The following is a 13,666-nucleotide window of genomic DNA, read 5'->3' as shown; positions in this document are numbered from 1 at the left end:
TTTTTTAGATGGAGTCTCATTCTGTTGCACAAGCTGGAGGGCAGTGCATGATCTTGGTTCACTGCAAACTTCGCCTCCCGGGATCAAGCGATTCTCCTGCCTCTGCCTCCTGAGTAGCTGGGATTACAGCCACCCACTACCATACCTGGCTAATTTTTGGATTTTTGTAGAGACAGGGTTTCACCATGTTGGCCAGGCTGGTCTCAAACTCCTGACCTCAGGTAATCCACCTGCCTCAGCCTCTCTAAGTGTTGGGATTATAGGCATGAGCCATTGCACCTAGCCTCTAATGTTTTAAGACACTAAGTTTGCGGGTAGTTTGTTAGCAATAATAGATAATCACAGCACATGGCAGGGTATGGAAAAAACATGTAATGAAAACATAAAACTTGCTGACAAGAATTACAAATTAAAATATAGGGCATTCTAGCTTTCCTTTTATAAGGAAAGAACTGGATATTAGGTGAAGATATAAAACTGACAGGGAGAAAAACTGCAGTTTAGAACTGAAATGTAAAAAAAATATAATAAAAACTAGTTTATGTTGAGGACTTACTTTGTTTTCATGACAGAGCTAAGTATTTTAATCTTTATCTCATTTAATTCTTACAAATTCTGAAGCATGTACTATTAGTATTCCTATTTTACAGGTGAAGTAATTGAACATGAAGTAACTGGCAGATAAGAATGGCAGAGCTGGGGTCATTCCAGCCCAGATATTTTGAGCACAGAGCCTTTCTTCTTTAACCAATATACTGTAACAGTTTTATATGATATGATTGAAATTGTTAAATATGCATATATATACACACACACACACACACACGCACACACATACATGCAAACACATGTAGACATACATATAGGCTGAGTGATCATGGTCTTATTTTCCAACTTCTCTACCTAATAAATGTATCAAAATATTTATAGAACATTTAATATGATAGAAAGTCAGTGGTGAGGAAAACAGACAGGGCCTGAAATGCTAGCTTAACAATTGCATCAGAGAGGATCCTGCAGGAAAGCACTAAATTAGTTTAGGCATTGAGCTCTCTCCTAGAACACAGAAGAATATTACAGGGATGTCAGTCTAGTGTTGTATACATGAAAGCAATTTTAATATATTAATTTTGAAGGAAAAGTTTTAATACATATGAAGAGCAGCAGTGAATATCAAATCTGCAGCAGGCATATAATATCCTACAACTTCGTCCACCTTAATCACTAGCAAAGACATAAAAAATCATCAGCATCTTCAATATTGCCGTGGAATCCATTCCCTTCCTAGCTCTGGCCCTGTTTTTTGCTCCTTATTCTTGAGAACTTTCCATAGAAAAAAAAAAAAGAGACACTCCATTTAAAGTGTATTTCCTATAACTCCTTTTTTGGATCTCAATTTGTTCTGTTTCATATACCCTACCCTAAGTATTACAATTGTCACTTCCTGTGTGTCAAATTAGCCTAAAACTAGTGACGACTTAAGAAACAAAGGTAATGTTTTTTACTCAAGAATTTGCGATTTGAGCAGCACATGCTAGGGAAGGTTATTAGTGTGGGCAGTAAACTGGAATTGAAAGATCCATTTTTAAGACTTCTCAGTCACATGGCTGGCAAGAATGTGCTGGCTGTTGTCTAGTGGTCCCCCTTCTTCACAAACACTTCTCTCTGCAACTACCTAGATTTCCTTGTAGCATTGTGAGTGAGTTCTAAAACACAGTAACAAGAATGTAAAACATGTGGCATTATTCTGAGCCAGAGGCAGCTCCCAGTTTTGTGAGGACTAGGGTCAAAAATTGGCAGTGGGCTGGGAAGTGGCTCACATTTCTAATCCCAGCACTTTGGAAGGCTAAGGCAGTTGGATTGCCTGAGGTCAGGAGTGCAAGAACAGCCTGGCCAACGTGGCGAAACACTGTCTCTACGAAAAATACAAAAACTTGGCTGGGGGTGGTGGCAGGCGCCTGTAATCCCAGCTACTCTGGATGCTGAGGGCAGAAGAATCACTTGAACCTGGGAGGCAGAGGCTACAGTGAGCCAAGATCGTGCCATTTAACTCCAGCTGTTGTAACCAAGCGAGTTAGAAAGAACGCACTAAGCTCTGAGTTCCAAATTAAGAGTACTTTATTGATTTGCAGGCGACTGAGAGATGGCTAATGCTGAAAAGTCTCCTGGCCCCGAAGAAGGGGCCTGATTATCTTTTATACCTTGATTTAGGTAGGGGAAGGAAGTACCTAGCTGAAGCAGAATGTTTCAGAAGCAGAAAAGCAGGTTAGAGAAAGGGGCTGCGGGCACAGCTGGTTTCCATACAATTATCAACAAGGGGGGCCATCAGGCTCCTTCTACACAATGATGAAAGGGAAACCTTTTTCTTACAATAGCCGGGGGAGGTATGCCAATAAGGATGCGGTTACAATGGTTACCAGTGTTGAGAACAGTAGGCTTCAATGCTTCTAAGTGCATGACCCAGTTATGCACCCAAAGGGGCTGTGATAAGGAGGGGGAAGCCAGGTTGGAGTTTACAGCTAAAATAGAGTCAGTTATGCTAGCCCAGGGTAGGTTATTACACAGCCTGGACAACAAGAGCAAAACTTTGTCTCAAAAAAAAAAAAATTGGCAGTGGATCTCTTTTATCATATTCTAATGATTAAGCAGTCATGGAATCCACCCAGATTTACCCGTAAAGTATATAGACCACTCATTTTGAGGAAAAAATATGGACACATTTGCAGTGTAATCTATTTTAGTCCACACTGGTCACAAAGTAAATACTTTTTTGTTTGTTTATTTTAGACTGACACTTACCAAGGCCCACCCACATTTCATCTCATTAAAGCTAGGATGTTGTTGTCTGAATCAAATTCAGATATGGATGAGGCTTCTTGGGTGTAGTTCATATTAATATAAAAACAGGTGAATTAAAGTAAACTGTTGTCTGCCATCCCCACACATGGCACAAAGTACTGAAATCCTGGGAAAGTAAGTTAATCATGACATTTACTACCATTCCAAAAAGGAGTGGGGTTGAAAGACAAAGGCTTATAGTGCTCATTGGTCCTTACAAATTCCTAAATCCATCTGGCTGCATGTTGCCAGTTCTTTCACTAGGGTCCAGTCCTGCTATCTATGATTGTTTGTAGGCACTGACTTGGCTCTGGAAGATTTTCCTTCCTTCTTTTAAATTATAGTTCATTTCTCACAAGAAATGGCCCACATGTTTGCAACTGAACAGCCATTTTAGTCTGCTCTCTGCCCACAGAAGGTAGAGAATCCAAAGGTCTTTTATGTATTTATTGACTTTTTAATTAATTTATTTATTTAAATCTTATAATCTTTCTTTCTCATCCAGTAAAAGAGGGTACAATTTCAAAGGTTTTAGGTTTTTCTTATGGCAACACATCACATTCAGGGACAAAAAACAGAATCCCGTTTATCTATTGCCATGCAAAAACAATGAATCTGCAGTGTGGGCAGGTTTTCCTAAAGACAACAACACTTTGCTTGATGGCATGTCATGTGGGACAGGTTACTTTGAAATAGCTCAATCATAAGGGTAGAAGATATAAGCTGGCTATTTTCTGGGAACTCAGCCAGGTATGCAGGCTTGAGGCCCTCACTCATTCTGTACATGAGCCTCTCCATAGAAGCATTAGGTCTCTTTTTGCAGCTTGGTAGTTCATTTACAAAAGTGAGTTTTCTAAGACACAAGAAGTAGAAACTCAGCTTCTTGAGCTCCCTAAACTACTCTGACAACAGTTCTGAAACTGACCTGTGAATAATAAATAGCATCACTTCCACCATACCAGAGCTCACTTTGTTATAAAATATTGGTACTTAGACTCTGACTCTCAGAGTTAAAAGTATCCAAAAATTTGTGCTTATCTTATTTTATACCACTAGTTGAGATTATTTCAATTTTCTTATAAAACTTATATATCTGAAGATTTCTACAATTTTAATACATTCCATCTTTTCATCTTTATAATTCTATCTGCTTCATTTTAGAGCTGAAGCCTCTTCCAACTAGAGAAGTGAGCTTGTATTCTAGTTTGGACAATTACAACACTGTATCTCTTTACTGGGATTGAATTCAGCCTGGGCATATGAATCAGTCAAAGCCAAAGTAAATAATGCTAAAAAATTGTTAATCAAATATTAGAAAAGATGTTCTCTGCACTATAATGTATGTGTGTGTGTATGATTTCTTTTTACTTTCCTTTTTTTTTTTTTTTTTTTTTTGAGACAGGGTCTTGCTCTGTTGCCCAGGCTGGCCTGCTGTTCTCTTGCCTCAGCCTCCTGAGTAGCTGGGATTGCAGGCACATACCACCATGTCCAGCTAATGTCCTGTTCGTATTTTTAGTAGAGACATGTTATGCCATGTTGACCAGGTTGGTCTCTGAACTACTGACTTCTAGTGATTTGCCTGCCATGGCCTCCCAAAATCCTGCACCTGACCTGTGTGTGGGATTGTTGAAAAATATTTTTGTAATTATTTGCAGAGTCTATCTGAAAATTATAGCAACACAGAGAAAAACTGAGGCTAGAATTGAAATTATTGCATCAGCATCTAAATCCAACTATGCTTGAAATAAAACTTCATTGTAGATTTTTCCATTCTGTGAATATATATATTTATGTTGTGATAGTTGGTTAAGTTTGCTTGATCTAGATTTTCTTTCATTTTCAAGAAATGAGCCCTGACTATAGATCATTTCCTTCTTGCTCTCTATCTCCAAGATGTTTATTTAAAATAACATGTTTAGAATATGTATAAAACTTGTCTAAGCTTGACTGAAGCCTACATCCTCTGCCTCATTTTATTCCTGTACCCACACCTTGCCTCTTAAAGTACAGTTATATTGAATTGCATGAAGTTTTAATTATTCAATGAATTTTCCTAAATTTCACCTTTCACTCAAACGGGTCTATCTTTCCTATTCATAAGACAAAAACTTACTCATTTTTAAAATTTTTGTTCAAATATCAGTTGCCTGTGAAGCAGTTAATAGCCCAGAAAGAGGAGTGGCATATTTCATCCATGTCACTTTTATTATAATTCTGTATGTAAACTACACTATAGATCGTGAACCCAGAGTGTTTTTATTGCTATTATTTCTTCATGTATGTATTCCATTTTTAAATTCCATTCTTTTCCTATAGAGACAACATGCAATTAATTTGTTCTTCCCCTATTATAAGCATATAAATTCAATATACTAATATAGACTAAAACATTTAAAATAAATAAAAGATCAGCTGGTGAAAATTAAGGTAACCAGAAGGTTTTAAATGTTTCTTTTTTAAACTTTGATTTGTTGACACCTTGGAAGACAACTTGCTTTCTTATTTTTTGTTAATGATTGCTACAATGCTTTCATGTAAGGAATAAATTGAAGGTGAAGAACAGAGTTAGCAATGTTTGGCAATACTTAATATATATTAACTAGGAAATTGTAGAAATAAAATAATGTTTTAAAAATGTAAGTGTATCATGAAAAACTAAGAAATATTGGTTTAATATGAATAGAGTAGTGGAATATGGGTTCATAAACCAAATTCTTGTTTCCCTTTCTTATCCAGAGTCTCTAAAAATTATATTACCTTACATGCCTCATTTTTCCTTCTAATCTCAATAATTTCAGTTGTTGTATCTTTTATTTATTTTTAAAGTTTAGTATTTTTTCAGTCTTATACATATCAAATTGTATATAGTCATTATAAAGTTAAGGGCTCCAGATAATGTATTTCAAATACTAGTATGACTAATATTGATTACTCTGGGAAAATAATAAAACTATATTCATGTCACTTTTTTATTTATATATTTAGATGACAATGTTAAAACAAGTGAAGTTATTGCATTAAGATTAATACAAATACTGCAGATTTTTGTGAGGGGATTGGAAACATCTGCACATGCACTGTTGTATGTCTTGGATTAGTTTTATAACTCTGCATTTAAATATTAATAAAATGTTATAACTTCAACAGAGAGAAAAGAAGCAGAGAACAGGGCTTTAGGAAAAGATTAGACATTCTGTCTTTGTCATAGAGCATTTGATGTGATAGGAAGACACTTAAGTAGAAATGTCTGGGAGACAGAGAGAGATAAGAGACTAGACAGAAAGAGATCAGAAGCAAGAAAGATCGTTCTATCAGGATAGATAGAAAACTGTGGGGAAATGAAAGCTCTAACTATATGATTATAGAGAGGTAAGAAACCTGAGAAAGTACATAAAACATAAATGAAATTACCAGTGGCGCCCATCAAAGCAGACTTTTTGCTACTAATATCATTTGTATAGTTTTTTGTGATTTATGAAAAGTCTTCACATGCATTATATAATTGTGATAATGTTTGCAAGAGTGACAATTACCATTCTTTTGTAGACACTAGTGGTCTGGTTTATTGATTTAGTGGCTATGTTTTTAATCAGGCAGAAGTGTCTCTTAAGAGGTCTCAGACCTATCTATTCAATAAACATTGTGGTAGGGAATACATCTGAATAAAGACAGTACAACATTTTCTACATTAAACATCCTCCTCCCTCAGCCAAATAATTAGCCAAATGACCTCATTTTGTCTATCTGCCAGCCTAAGCTTCTTTGTCCATCTCCACTGTAAACAGCAATTGCCAAATTTTCCCCACATTTCTAAGCTAACCATATTTCACTCATCCAAACCTCTCAACTACAATAATAACAGCAAGCAATTACACAGGAATTAAATGCCCTAGTACTACTTTAAATTTTTGAAAATGATGAATTATTTAAAATTCACAGCAACTAATGAGTAAGAAGTATTATTCACATTTAACAGACAAAGAAATTGAGGAACAGAGAGGACAAGTGATTGTCCAAAGATATGTAGCCAGTATATGTCAGAAATGAAACTGAATCTAGGCTTTTTGAGTGTATGTGTCTATTGTGTTGAAAGATGGTAGTTCTTGAAAAACAGGGAGTAGGCAATCTACTAATCAAAACTTAAAATGTTTGTTTTATGTAAAATATATACTGATTTAGTCTAGAGGTAACTAGTAAGCATGTATTATGTGACAGACATTCTTCTACACATAGTGGATATGTTCATGAATAAGACAAAGGTGGTTCATATCTGTTGAGGCCTATCTGATCTGCAGAAATACTCTGAAGGGAAAAAAATTACGTATTTTAGCAAGTAACTTATATCTAGTATAAATTTTATATATATATTTATATATAATATATAGTAATGAATTAATTGCCTGGCATGGAATATATATTTGATTGATCATAGTAACCTCCACTAAACATTTGCTAGCTTTACACTTTCATCAAAAATGTATGAGAGTTCTTTTTTTCTCCATACCCTTGACAGCTTGTGACTCAAGTACATGTGGAATATTTAGAAATTTGATAATATAGAGTTCATTAATAAATACTCAAAATATCAAAAGATGTTGTAGAATATGTGTCATATTGTTACTGCAAAATTATGTTTCAGATGTTTAACAAATAGGTCACTTAAAAATCCACTTAGATCCAGAAGTTAAGAAATACATTTGAAATAATCCTGAATAAAGCAATACATCATGATAGAAATTATTAAAAATACAGACTTGAATGACAGTTAAAATACTACATATTAAAATTTGTGAAATGCAGATAAGAAAATATACAGCTTCCAATGCATATATTGTAAATGGTTCAACCTGAGAAATAACTGAATCATGCATAATAAGAAGGAAGAAAATAAAATAAAACCAAAAAGATTTGGAGAAATAAAGTTATTCTTAAAGGACAATATATTATTAAAATAAGTAAAAGCAGTTATTCAATGGATGGCATCAATAAATTCTAGAGTCTCTATAAAAGCTAATATAACTTATAAAACTCTAGTGAGCCCAATCAAGAGATCAAGAGAATATCATAAAGAATGTGGACAACGGTCATGAAGAGACACTTCTCAATAGACATATATGTGACCAACAAGCATATGAAAAACTGCTCTATATCACTATTCATTTGAGAAATGCAAACATAACTATCCATGAGACACCATCTCACAGAAGTCAGAATGGCTATTGGCAAAGTTGTGGAGAAAAGTGAACACTGATAAACTGCTGGTGGGAGTGTAAATTAATTCAGCCATTGTGGAAAGCCATTTGGAGATTTCTCAAAGAACTTAAAAAAACCACTCAACACAGCAATCCCATTACTGGGTATACGCCTAAAGGAATATGAACATACACATACAGGTATATGTTCATTGCAACACTTTCCACAATAGCAATGACATGGAATTAACCTAGATCTCTGTCAATGGTAGACTGGATACAGAAAATGTACATATACGTCATGGATTACTATGCAGCCATAAAAAGAATGAGGTCATGTTCTGCATGGCAACATGGATGGAGCTGGAGGCCATTATCTTAATCAGGAGAGTCCAATATTTTGGCTTCCCTGGGCCACATTGGAAGATCAATTGTCTTGGGCCACACATAAAATACACTAACACTAATGATAGTTGAAGAGGTGAAAAGAAATGCAAAAAATATCTCTTAATGTTTCAAGAAAGTTTATGAATTTGTGTTGGACTATATTCAAATCCATCCTGGGCTGCCTGTGGCTGGTAGGCAACAAGTTGGGCAAACTTGTCCTAAGTATACTAATGCAGGAACGGAAAGCCAAATGTCACATGTTCTCATGTATAAGTGGGAGCTAAACATTGAGGACATGGACACAAAGAAGGAAACAATAGACACTGAGATCTACTTTAGGGTGAATGATAAATGAAGGATGAGGATTGAAAACCCACCTGTCAGGTACTATGACTAGTACCCAGGTGATAAAATAATCTGTATGCTAAGCTCCAGTGACATACTATTAACCTACACAGAAAACCTGCACATGTATATATGAAAGTAAAATAAAGTTAAAAAAGAAACAACGATATAGATACAGTTATAGAAATGTATAGGTATATATAAACATATATATCCTAAATAACTTTTCTAATTAAAAAAGAATGTCAATAATCAAAAACAACACCATTACAAGTCTTAGAGAGACATTAAAAATGACAAGAGAATACTGTATACTCTATTTTTAAGAATTATGCTGCATGTTAAAAATGAAATTTAAAGGGACAAATTTCTATAAATAATTCAAATTATCAAATTAATACTCAAGACAGAGCAACAAAACAAAAAAAGGGGCACTTATTTTCACCACTTTTATTCTACACCACACTACATCATTAATGCAAGAAGCAAACAACAACAAAGTAATGAGATTTCAAAAGAGCAAACTAAGACAACTGGAATTACTTTTAAAAATATGATTATATAGGTGGAGATAAAGTAATAAAATTAGCAGGAGAATTTAGTAAATATGTTAAATGTAAAGTCAATTGGCATAAATTTCAGTCATAATGCTCTATACATTTGCAATATTTTAATAGAAATAAAAATTAAAATATAAAACCATTTTAAATTGCTTGAAAATTATAAAATACCCAGAAATAATTCTAACCAGGGCTGCTTGTTCTAGAGTTTAGTTCAAGTCCTGAATATCTGTTAATTTTCTGTCTCAATGATCTGTCTAATACTGAGGGGTGTTAAAGTCTCCTACTATTACTGTGTGGGAGTCTAAGTCTCTTAGGTCTCTATGAGCTTGCTTTATGACTCTGGGTGCTTCTGCATTGGGTACATATATATTTAGTATAGATAGCTCTTCTTGTTGCATTGATCCTTTTACCATTATGTAATGCCCTTCTTTGTCTTTTTTGATCTTTGTTGGTTTAAAGTCTTCTATCAGAGACTAGGAATGCAACTCCTGACTGATATTTTTGCTTTTCATTTGCTTGGTAAATATTCTTCCAGCCCTTTATTGAGCCTATGTTTGTCTTTGCATGTGAGATGGGTTACCTGAATACAGCACACCAGTGGTTCTTGACTCTATCTAATTTGCCACTCTGTGTCTTTTAAGTGGGGCATTTAGCCTGTTTACATTTAAGGTCAATATTGTTACGTGTGAATTTGATCCTTTCATTATGATGCTAGCTGGTTATATTGCCCACTAGTTAATGCAGTTTCTTCATGGTGTTGATGGTCTGTACAATTGGGTATGTTTTTGCAGTGGCTGGTACCAGTTTTTTCTTTCCATATTTAGTGCTTCCTTCAGGAGCTCTTGTAAGGCAGACCTGGTGGTAATGAAATCTCTCAGCATTTGCTTGTTTGTAAAGGATTTTATTTCTCCTTTGTTTAGGAAACTTTGTTTGCCTGGATATGAAATTCCTGCTTGAAAAGTCTTTTCTGTAGGAATGTTAAATATTGGCCCCCACTCTCTTCTGGCTTGTAGGGTTTCTGCACAGAGATCTGCTGTTAGTGTGATGGGCTTCCCTTTGTTGGTAACTTGACCTTTCTCTCTGGCTGCCTGTAACATTTATTCCTTCATTTCAACCTTGGTGAATCTGACCATTATGTCTTTTTGAGTTGCTCTTCTTGAGGAGTATCCTTGTGGTATTCTCTGTATTTCCTGAATTTGAATGTTGGCCTGTCTTTCCTAAAGTTATATTTCTAAAAATTCCCATACCATTCAATATACAAACATATACAATAAGATTTATTGCATATTATTTGTGAAGGTAGAAAGTTCTTCAAAAAGAACAGGCTTTTCTTTAGAAAGAAAAAAAAAAAGAGTTTGAGGAAGTTCAAGCCTAAGGGCTTCCTTGAATAAAGTGTTTCTCTTAATTAAGCACAACAAGATGGACCATAGCCCACCTAGTTCACCACAGAAAACCACAGAAAGGTGTAGCTAATCAGAGCCCTCCAGGGATCAAACAAACCTCAAAGACACTCGCCTTAAAAACTACCCTTGAAAACTTTAACTTATTAGGCATCTGTGTTCCAGAGCAATAGAGCAAATGACCAGTAATTAGTAAAGACTAATACACAGGGCATAATACCAAATAAAGGAAGCAGGTTAGGAGAGTGATCAAGGCAAGAAACAAAGAGATACCTGTACAAACCACCGTAATCCCAGATTAAAGCAGGACACACCCAATGCTGTGCCCACTGAGTAATACCTAGGGCTTAACACTACAGGAGAAATAGTGTTCACTAAATTAACCTATTCATTTCATAAAATAAACAAGCCAATAAAAAACACCAAAAACAAACCCAGAAATGAGGAGATCAATATCTAGAATAGCTAACATAAATTACCAAAAATGACTAGTTTCCTACAAAAAAAATTATGAGGCATACAAAGAAACAGAAATTTGAAACTCAAGAACAGGAAAAAGTAGATAACAATTTTCTATGAAAAGGAAATACTGAATATTTAAGAGATGTTAAAGAACCATTATAAAATATGTTCAAAGAACTAAAGGAAACAATCTTAAGAAGTAAAGGAAGGTATAATGTAAGTGTCCCACCAAATAAAGACTATCAACAAGGAGGTAAAATTTATGAAATATAAACCAAATGATAATTCTGGAGGTAAAAGTCACAATAACTGAATAAATTATTTATCAGAGGGGTTTAACAATAGATTTGAACAAGAAGCAAGAATCAACAAACTGTAAGATAGATTAGGCAATCCAAGACCAGGGAGAAAATGGAATAAAGAAGGTTGAATAGAGTCTCAGAGAAGTGCAAAGCATTTTTAAAAGCAGAAACATATGCATACAAGAAGTACTAGTGGGAAAGGAAAACGTGAAAGAAGCAGAGAAATACTTGAAGAATATATAATAACAAGAAAACTTACCAATTTACTGAAAAACATTAAGCTGCAACTCCAAGTAGAATAAATGCAAAGAGATCCACACTCAGATACATGATAAAAAAGTACTGAGAGCCAAAGACAAAGAGGACATCTGACGATAGCCAGAAAACTAAAATCAACAAACGAACCTGAATAAAATTAACAGTTGGTGTCTCTATAGAAACAACAGAGGCCAGAAGATGTTGAAATGGCATATTAAATGTAGCGAAAGAAAATGAAGAGCAAAACAAAAATCTTATATCCAGCAAATTATCTTTCAAAAATCAATGAAAAATAAAGAAATGCCCATATAAAAAAAAAGAGAATGTGTTGCTAGATGGCCTTCTTTATAAGAACACTAACAAAAGTTCTAAAACCAAAAACAAGTAAACCCAGATAGACATCTAAATCCACTGTATTAGGCCATTGTTGCATTGCTATGAATGTAGGCAACCAGTCCCCACATCACCCATTGGTACCCTGAGTTCAGTAGCAACAAAGGATTGAGAAAAAGACAGATTAAGAGTGAAAGTGGGACCAGACCCATCATCACTTATTACTGGAGGCAGTGAAGGCCCGGAGCTGAGTTTCCCCACAGTATTTATTGGTTGCAATCACTTTGATCTGTAGGGTAGGGGTGGAGTGATGGTGAGGAGAGGGTAATATAATGGTGGAATGAATCAGTGAGTAGGAAGTGGTACATCATTCTAAAGATGGATCACAGTGGCAGTTTGGGAGTTCCATAAAACAAGAACATGTGGTTATCTTTAGCCTATTATCTATGTGCAGCTGGTGGAACTCAGGCCTCACAAGGAGCCAACAAGTCTGGTTAACCTTAGTGCTACAAAGGGGTTTTACATCCTTGAGCACAATGTTTATGGTAACAGAGTCTAGGTTACCCTGCACTGGAACATGAGGCATGGAGAAGCCTTCCTCTCCTGAGGCCTCCTGCGTCCTTCTGCAGTTTATTATTCCTGTTGTCTTTTATACGTATAACCAGTTTATATATGCACACTGTAAGTACTTTCTCTTTTGCTGCTTCCTCCAACAATAATTAAATATCTGAGACTCAGTTATTTATTTAAATATGAGGCTTAATTGGCTCGTGGTTCTGCAGGCTCTACAGGAAGCATGGCTCCAGCATCTGCTCAGCTGTTTGGAAGGCCTTATGGAGCTTGTACTCTTGACAAAGGCAAAGTGGGAATAGGCACTTCACTTTATGAAAGCAGAAGCAAGGGAGTGGTGGGGGGTTGAGGTAGGAGATGGGTGCCATACAATTTGAAACAACTGGATCTCATGTGAACTCATTCACTATTGGGAGGACAGCACCAAGGGGATGGTGCTAAACCATTCATGAGAATTCACCCCCATAATCCAAATACCTCTCACTAGGCTGCACCTCCACCAATGGGGATTACACTTAAACATGGGATTTGGTGGGGACACAGATCCAAACCATATTATCCACTAAAACATATTATATGGAAAGAGAAAGAGGAAGAACCAGTAAAATTAATTGCATAATTATAAAAGGCAGTACAAATGCATATTGTAGCTTCTCTTACTTGACTCAAAAGCAATCATATAAAATAATTGTATATATCAATATGTATATAATTATGTTGCAGTTTATGACATATATAAATGTAATATATTTGACAATAACAGTACAAAGAAATGGATGTTAACACAGTTGTGTTAGAGTGAAAAAATGACATTGATTGTGAACACTAACCCACGGGAACATGTGAAAAGAAGCCGAAATGATAAATAATGCAATCGATATAACAAATTCTATAAATACATACTTGTGTTTCTCTCCTTTTTCAATAGACATAAAATTACATAAAATATTCATTTTAACAATGTATTTTTGGGCCCATAATAATATATACACACAGGAAACATATGCATAACAGGA

The sequence above is a fragment of the Cebus imitator genome, unplaced genomic scaffold (genome assembly GCF_001604975.1).
Source record: "Cebus imitator isolate Cc_AM_T3 unplaced genomic scaffold, Cebus_imitator-1.0 Scaffold182, whole genome shotgun sequence".
In the NCBI taxonomy this organism is placed as follows: domain Eukaryota; kingdom Metazoa; phylum Chordata; class Mammalia; order Primates; family Cebidae; genus Cebus; species Cebus imitator.
The sequence above is the reverse complement of the archived record's forward strand: the minus strand, read 5'-3'. Positions refer to the sequence as shown.